Source organism: Symphalangus syndactylus, chromosome 15 (assembly GCF_028878055.3).
Source record: "Symphalangus syndactylus isolate Jambi chromosome 15, NHGRI_mSymSyn1-v2.1_pri, whole genome shotgun sequence".
Classification (NCBI taxonomy): Eukaryota; Metazoa; Chordata; class Mammalia; order Primates; family Hylobatidae; genus Symphalangus; species Symphalangus syndactylus.
The window spans coordinates 31,170,612-31,179,591 of record NC_072437.2 but is presented as its reverse complement, the minus strand read 5'-3'; the positions used below and the strand labels follow the sequence as shown (position 1 = coordinate 31,179,591).

Genomic DNA, 8,980 nt, shown 5'->3' with positions numbered 1-8,980 from the left:
TCTTTTCTTTTATTGTTTGCCAAATTTTATTAAATTTTGTATCTGCATATTCTTGTCATTCACTGAACTACTTTATGAGTATTATTCTGATTCTTTTCAGTTATTTCACAAATCTTCATTTCTTTGGGGTTCATGATTGGAGTCTATTCATTTTTTATTGAAGTGTCATGATTCCCTGATTCTTTGTAATCCTTGTGTTTTTATGATGTTGTCTGCACATTTTAGGAGATAGCTTTGTTTTCTGGCCTTTACAGGAGTTCTTTGGCAGGAACAAAGCATCACTATTTTGTTATTTTCATTTTTGAGACAGAGTCTTGCTATGACATCCAGGCTGAAGTACAGTGTCAATCACATCTCACTGCAGCCTCAAACTTCTGGGACTCAAGCAATCTACTCTCCTAAGCCTCCTGAGTAGCTGGGACTACAAGTGCACACTACCGTGTCTGGCTAATTTTTTTTCTTTTTCTTTTTTGTAGAGACAGAGTCTTATCTTATTGCCCAGGCTTGTCTTAAACTCATGGCTTCAAGCAATTCTCCCACCTCTGCTTCCAAAAGGGCAAGGATTATAGGCATGATCCACCACACCCTGCCCAGAGCTTCACATATTTAGTCTAGCCTGTGATTCTGGAAGGGCTAGATAGTGAAAACCCCAGGCAGGTAGAAATTGCTGTGAGTTCTCTAGTTGGCCGATCCAGTGCCTTTGCTCTGATGTCAGAATGGGCTATTGATTGGTTTTACTGACCAATGAGACCACTGTCTGGGCTTTTCTGTCAGATGAAACTACTGGTTGGATAATACAATGGCTTCTGGTCAATTCAGTCATAAGATGTATTCCTAGATGGAAAATTCTGCTATTTGAAATCTACAGTTAGACAAGACTGCAAGTTAGACTCTGAAGTTAGGCAGGGTCACAACCCTGGACAGGTAAGACCTGAGGCTGCAATACACTACTTATATAAAACTGAAGATTTTTCTCCCAATCTGGGTGGAGCCATGGAGTGGGCTTCCAACTGAGTTTAGTGTCTTAACGACTTCCCAGATAATGTAAGACTAGCCCTTGTTGTGTTTCTCCAAAATATAGAAATGTGGAAATATTCCTTCCTGGTTGGAGTGATTGTGTGGCCTTTTTGGCTGTGTGGAGCTGCTACTTGTTCTCCCTGGTCAGGCCCAGTCTACCTCTTCTCTTCTCACAAATAGGTGAAGCTGTGTTTCCCTGACTGGGCAGGGTTGTTCATGTGGGTTCTAAGGCTGAGCCGAGAGACTAGCAGTCTAGGGCCTCAAGTTAAATTGTACTTCCCACTGTGCTTCTAAAGGGAACCAGCTTAACTTTGTGGTTGTGCTATGAGGTTGGCTAATATCCCTGATCGAGCAGCACAGCTGTCAGGAAAACAGAGGTACCACCAAGATCTGTGCACCAATAATTTTCTTTGTTTGTTTCTACCTGACCCTAGGGCAGTCAAGCCATGCCATTTCCCCTAGGATTCCCCATGAGGTGAAACCAGAGTGGACTTCCTAAGTAGCATCTTAGAACATTAGGGAAACTGAATGACTGCCTCTTATTCTCTTTTTTCCTGGTAGAAACTGTGAGTGCAGGGAAACCATCTCCATCTGCTGTGCCAACTTGGGGAAAGGGAAGGGGGAAGCACAGGTGGAGTGAGACCGTTCTTTTTACCATTCTGATTCAGATTTCATTCAATTCTACATCCCTTGCTGGTATCTCAGGCTGGTTTCCAGGTGTAGGGGTTTCCAAAGGATGTTCCAGTTTGTGGACAGTTGCCAGTTAAACTTTCTGTGGGCCAAGTAGAGCCTGAGGTTTCCTGTTTGGCTATCTTTCTGACATCACTACTAAGATCTACTTTTTGATAGTTTAGACTGCTGAACTGTGTTCATCTTCTAAATTTTCATTTTAAATTACTTGATTGATGTTAAACTAAGAAACAATACAGAATTATAATGCATGGCCACTCTTCAAAATATAACAATGACTTTGTTAGTCTTTGCAATTGTTGAAGTGATAAAGGATTTTTTTTTAATAGAATGTTAGTTATGTAGAAGAGATAAAGGTTTTACTTATCCTGAAACATCTATCTTTGTATAAGTGTTTCATAAGAAGCTCTGTGGGATCAGAAGTAAAACCTCAAGTAGTCCCTCCACTGAAAGCACTTTATAAGGATCATTTTGCCTCAAAGCCCTCCTACAGGCAAGAGGAGCTTACTGTGACTTCCTAGAAGAAAATGTTGTTGTGGCATGAGGCACTTCTCTGTTCATAGCACTGCTGTACTAAAGGTATATTCTACATGTACCTTTTGGGAAGAAATTGATGGTTATTTCACTAGTGTTTATTTTTGATACAGAGGACCAAGTAAAACTCTGAAGACTAAGGTCTATTTTCTTATAAAGAAAAAAATATCAACTATTCAGACTGATGCAAAGTTACTTTCTTAGCGTAAATTCTAGGGTTATAGTTAATACCTTGCCTGGAATACTTGGGCCAAAGTCCAGCCATCTTTGTCGGGCTACTTATTCTGTAAAACTACAGTTTTTTCTTCTATGTCATTCCACCATATTTTGCTGGTCATTGTGAGAATGAAATTAAAATAAGCATGAAAAGCATTTTACACAACACGTAATACTTACTAAATGCTCAATAAATAATTAATTAGAATTTAAATTTTTGTGCAGCTCGCTTTTATAAATAAAATCCTAACATTTTCTACTAGTAATTAAGCAAACATCTTCACATATCAGGCCTCTGTTAATATCTCAGCTTTTACTCTCATGGTACGAAGTAACTTAAGTACTTACACTGTTATGCCATCATTTTGCTATTTTTGGAATCACCTTTCTGAACTGTATATTGATAATCGCAATAAAAAAACTAGACAACACAGCACAGACCATACATTTAAAAGAAAAAAATGTATATAATTTAACCCAACAGCTGAACATAAATTACCCTAGAACAATAAGAGCGAAAAAAAAGTTAAAGAATAGAAAGTAAAATTGTGGGCTAATCTCCATTACTTCACTAGACAACAAACAGTGCTTTCATAATCTTGATCAAAGATTTTTCTTCTCAACTTATTTTGGATGCTGTTGCTTAAATATGTATGATTTACTTAGGCTAGAAGAAAGAAATATATCAATTTGGTACCTACTAAAGCAATATTTACTTGAATTAGATTTAGCAAAGTATTTCAATGTTATAAGATGGGTAAAATGTTCAGACAGATTCTTTCTGGGGGAAAATGTATTTATAATTATTGCTTTTAGAAATTATTAAAATATAGTTATTTGTGAAACAATGTTAGTAATGCTGGACTGTGCTTCAGATCTGATGCATATCTGAAAGACAAGGTTTAAGAGCTTTATTTTCTACATTCTTCAAATTAAAATATAGCGTTTTTTCTAATGTATTAAAACACTGTAAAAATAATGGTAATATCTTTGAAAAAATTTAGCTGTGTGTTTTAATACCAACAGACTTGAATTATGAGAATTCATGGAGAAGGGATTATGAGCTCAAATGACTATAAAATACTGTCATTACTGAGTTAATTCTGACTAGAAATTCTCTCTGAATGTTTATGGAAGTCCTATTTTTGATCAATGAGTTAGAGACTTGAACCAAATTATCTGTCTTCTGTTTCTCTTTCTTCTTCTCTCTTTGTCTGGCTTTCTCTGTCTTGCAAATGGAAAACATTATTATGTATACACAGAACATAATTTGAAGCTTCAAAGTTTTTATGTGATCAGAAAATCATGCCCATTTCTAGTCATATATGTGTGTAATCAATATTCATAAGAATGTCTATTGCCACACATTTTGTAGTGTGTTGTATATAATATTGTCCTTATTAATATAACAGAAATGCCGATTATTCATTAAAGGAAATGTATGACACGAGAAATTTTAGACTTATACTCATATCTCTTATGTTTTTTACAAGTGAAATGTTTTTCTGACCTTGTAATGAAAAATAATGGGTTATTGAAATATAAATGATGTTCAAATTAATTTTATAAAATAGGCAATTATACAACTTCTAATATGATTCTATGATTATTTATCTTACAACACACAGTTGTGCCCTAGGTATACGATGTATTTGGTGTTGAGGAGTTTGGACAGTACAGCAGCAGCTGCTCTAGGTAAGAGAATCAGGGCAGTCCATTCTGAGAAGATTACATAGTATACACACATAGAAAGATATAAATAATTTAAAGGCACAGTCTTATTTTTGTATGACGTGCTTGTTTGTCACAGTAGGAATAATTGTCTTCATCATTTCTTGGTCATTTTCTTGCTTAGTAATGTTGATCCTGAAGATCAAGTATATTTTCAAAAATGCTTTAGCATGGAGTAAGAGAACAATGTAGATTGTTCTCTCTCTCCCTCTCTTTCTCTCTCTCTTTTTTCTCTCTGTCTCCCTCTCTCTCTCACACACACACACACTTTTACTCTCTATCTCTACACACACACACACACACACACACACACACATCAACATTGTGAATGCCACATAAAAAATTTCTGAGACCTTTCATTTCTATGACTTGATTTATGGACAATAAACTTGGGTCATGTAATAAAATGTAACTTAGTTTATGCATGGAGAATATAGCTTAGAAAATTACCATCTGTATACTAAAAATAAATTGACGAATACAGATAACAGGGGATACAGTACAATACAGTTACAGAAGCAGTAATCTTATAAGTGGTAAGCAAATTGGACTTCGAGTATAGATAACACATATTTGTTATTGTTTTTCAAGTTATTTATGATTTTATTTTCTCCAAATCTCTATTCTCTGATTACTCTATTTATTTCCAGATGGCATAATTATGTTTCCAAATTTCTAAGATTCTGCCCTTATGGTTTAACTTGTTTTATTTATACCAGAACAGCTGACTTCAACAGCTGTTTTTTCCTGAAATAGATTTTAGTCAATAGTTTGCCATTTCCATCAATTCAGATCATCTGATTTACTATAGTAGAATATTTCTATGGAGTATTTTAGGAGTTTTCCTTGTACTTGAAATGAAAATTTAACATTAGATTTTCAAGTTGTTTGGCCAGTATCTCCCTGAAACTTTCTAATGGACCAAAATAGTACATACTCATTTGGCATTGATATTACCAATTGAATAATATGGATCACTAATTGCTCTTATGATAGGTAATCATCCATATCTTTGCCACTTTTTATTAAATTCAGATGTCTTATGTTTCTTACATGTCAATGATAAGTTGTGTTGGAATATTTTCCCATTTATGCTATTTACGGTTTTTAATTTAAAATTTAAATTAAATTGCTTTAAATATCAAAAGATTCAATACACTTAAAATTTATAAATACACATTTAAAAAGGAAGTTAAGTTAAAATAATAAAGTACAGATGCTCCTCAACTTTTGATGGGTTTATGACCTGATAAACCCATTCTAAGTCAAAAATAGAAGCTGTAAACGCATTTAACACCTTGATAAAACTATCATAAAGTCAGAAAAAGTTATAAAGTCAGAAACCTGTAAGCCAAACAATTGCAAGTCAAGAATTCTCTGCAATACAAATTTCACATCATTTTTTACATAATTTTTAAAATTGTTTTTTAAAGATTTTGATAATGTTCAACCATAGAGGGAAGCAAGGTTAATTAATGAGTGCAGATACTGAATTCAGATGGAAGCTTAATGGTATTCAGAAGGAAATTTATGCTTTACTTGCTTTTATAAAACAAAATGAATAATAATTTCATATTTTACAAAAACAATGTTCAAGAAATGCATAATCCAACAGAAATAATGTGTAAAAAATCATGAAGAAAAATATGAAATTGATTGAAAGATCTTTGAAAGGCCTAAGTCAAGGAATAGGTTCACCATGTTTCTCTTTAGGATGATACACTGTGAAAAAGGTGCATGCCAATTATACCTATATCAACCTATAAAGGTAATGCATTCTCTTTTTTTTTTTTTTTTTTTTTTTTTGAGATGGAGTCTTGCTCTGTTGCCAGGCTGGAGTGGGGTGGTATGAGCTTGGCTCACTGCAACCTCCGCCTCCTGGATTCAAGGGATTCTCCTGCCTCAGCCTCCGAAGTAGCTGGGACTATAGGCGCGCACCACCACACCCAGCTAATTTTTGCATTTTTAGTAGAGATGGGGTTTCACCATGTTGGCCAGGATGGTCTTGATTTCCTGACCTCATGATCCATCTGCCTCGGCCTTCCAAAGTGCTGGGATTACAGGTGTGAGCCACCACTCCCTGCCAAGGCAATGCATTTTCAATCAAAATGCCCCTGTTTTATTTTTAACCCATTTGGTATGAGTAAACAATTAATATTAGATTGGATATTAAAATGAAAAGCCAAGAACAAAGGTGTCAATTTTGAAGCAGAAAGAAATGAAAATTCCACATAATAAATATCGTGGCTTACTATAAAATTATATATTATAGCATTGGTGAAAATTGTCCAATAACACAAATGCAAAGACTGAGGCCTGTGTTTTCTTGTTGGCTCTAGTAATCAGTTCAGAAACATTCTTAGTTTCTAGAGGACTTTCTCTAGCCCTTGAGCATAGCGCCCACATCTCAGAACCAGAAACTGGCATCATGTGGTTCTCATATCACATCTCTTGGGGCTGCTTCCACAGTCACCTATCTCTCTGACCACAGCCAGGAAAGTTATTCCACTTTAAAGGACCCATGTGATTAGACTGGGCTCACAGAGATAATCCAAAATAATCTCCCATTCTCAAGGTTCATAACCTTAATCACATTTGCCAAGTCTTCCCTCCTCTTTTTGGCGTTAAGATAACTTATTCGCAGGTTTTGAGGATTAAGACCTGGATTTCCTTAGGGCTTATATTTTTCATTCGATCCCATAAACTAATGATGAGATAGGCAAGTTGATAGACTGGATATGTGCAGATCAGATATAATATATACAAGAGCAATTTTAGCTTACTGTCTGATACTTTTTAAGACTAGAAAGATATTTATTGAAAAGTATTCTGTTCTGCTCATACAGGTTCTCTTGAGTCCAGTTATTTTTAGTACTTGGTGCACGGATAAAACAGTAGATACATTGACCTTGACTAGCTTCCATCTATCTAGAGTGTCGAATCTGTTATATCTGAAGCAGAAACATGTTTTCATTGACATTTTTACACATAATTTGCATCTAGAAAAAATGTAGGGACAGAGTTGCTCTGTCGTCAGATCTGCTGAAGGAAAATGTCACCCTCCCCAATCAAAACCAACTATTCATGGATCAACTGCTTTATTTGACACAAGGAAGAAATTTTGGTGAGAGCAGGAAACATTCCTCTGCTTAAACTGAAAGACGGGGACAATATTATCTGTAGCTATCATTCATTGATTTCTAGATATTCACTCTCAGAATCACAAGTTATCTCTATTACTTGTGTATCTATTTATCAAGCATAAAACATCACAATAATATTAATATACAATGCCTAATTTTTAAACTCATACGTGTTTTCCATTTCCCCATTGTCTAAGATAGTGGTTCTTAAATTTGAGTGTGCTTCAGAAGCACCTGAAGGACATGTCAAAACACAAATTGTTGGGAGCCACCTCCAGAGTTTCTAATTTATGTGTACAGTATACAGCCATACACATTTGTGCATATGTACACACAGGCATGATACCTGCTTACAAATAAAAGAGTAGAAACATAACAGTAAAAACATATAAAACAGAGCACTATTATCTTTCTCCTTCACTAAGAGATCATCAACATTAGCTGAAGATGTTTCTTTCCTTGTAATTTCTTGAAGGTAAAGATCTTTTATAGTGCTCTTAGGTTAAGAAATAATAATAAAGTCAGAAATAGGTCTCTAATCTAGCCAATGAACAATCATCTGGTATCCCTGTTCTCAGATATAAGGAGCAAACCTAGCTCAATAATCTCAACTGAAATAGTTATAAGGGTGAAGCCTGGGATCTCTGCAGAACCCAGAAGGGTAAAAGAATGGAGGGGAGGTCCAAGAATAAGGGGATTTAAGGAATCCACTAAAATGAGGCTGTGTGTAGACTTAAAGGTGACAGGAGGGCAAAGGAAAGAAATGCTTTGCCCACACTCTGGGCTCTAGATTATCAGGATCAGCCATGAATAATCATAAGTCTTCCCGCCAATGGCTTGTCTGTGCCTGTGTGCCCTGCCAGATGCCATGGCCATGATGGAAAGGCTATGCTTTTGTGCACTATCACCCAGAGTTGTTGAACTGTGATGCAATAATCAACAGCCTCACTTGTAATCTTGCCATCAAATTGAGCAAAGAAAACTACACCATTACATCCAAATTGTTAGTGGAGGGGTGCCAGGGAGTGAAAGCAGATTCAGCAAACTCAGTTATGGTGCCAAGAGTAGGCACTCAGTGAGAAAATGATGCCATGTAGACCACTGGGTAACGTGAGATTCAAGACTAAGTGGGCCAATGAGAAAGCAAGGAGCATACTCTAGAGTGTCTGTTCTTCTGGAAGTTTCCACTGAATTTTTCTTCAGAAGTTGTTAAGGCAAGAGAGGTAGCTAAAGGGCAGCTGGATAGAGTGCGATTGATTGCCGTTGTCATCCTCCTAAGTATATGTGCAACTTATTAAAGAAAGCTTCCTTAAGAGCCCTTTTTACCAATTGCCACTGCCTTACCCTTTCATACAGTTGCCACTGAGAAAAAGGGAGAAAAAGTAGCTATTCCATATGCCTGTACTCTTCAATATTATTCTGCAGCAGCGGGTTAACTCAGCAGGTCTAGCTTGCCCAAACTGCAGATTCCAAGGTCTTCAGGACCAGCCCTTGATCAGCTCCTGGGAGATAACCTCTGAACTCTTGGAGTCTTTTGGAATACAAAGAGTGCTTTTGAAGATTTGAGACCTTGGGAATGCCAGACAGTTTATGCTAACAATGTGATTAATGGTAGATGCTTGTTTTCTATTCCTGGAGCTTTGGGTCAC

The 8,980-nt window shown here is 36.1% G+C and overlaps 1 long non-coding RNA gene across 1 annotated transcript in view; it reads left to right on the top strand.

Moving 5' to 3' along the window:
• The first annotated feature begins 794 nt into the window (after nt 1-794).
• LOC134732538 (uncharacterized) overlaps nt 795-8,980 on the top strand; it is a 49,062-nt gene continuing 40,876 nt past the window's right edge. Inside the window, exons 1-2 of the long non-coding RNA XR_010115851.1 lie at nt 795-924; nt 4,097-4,152. This is a non-coding gene — a long non-coding RNA (uncharacterized lncRNA). The remainder of the gene's footprint in view (nt 925-4,096; nt 4,153-8,980) is intronic.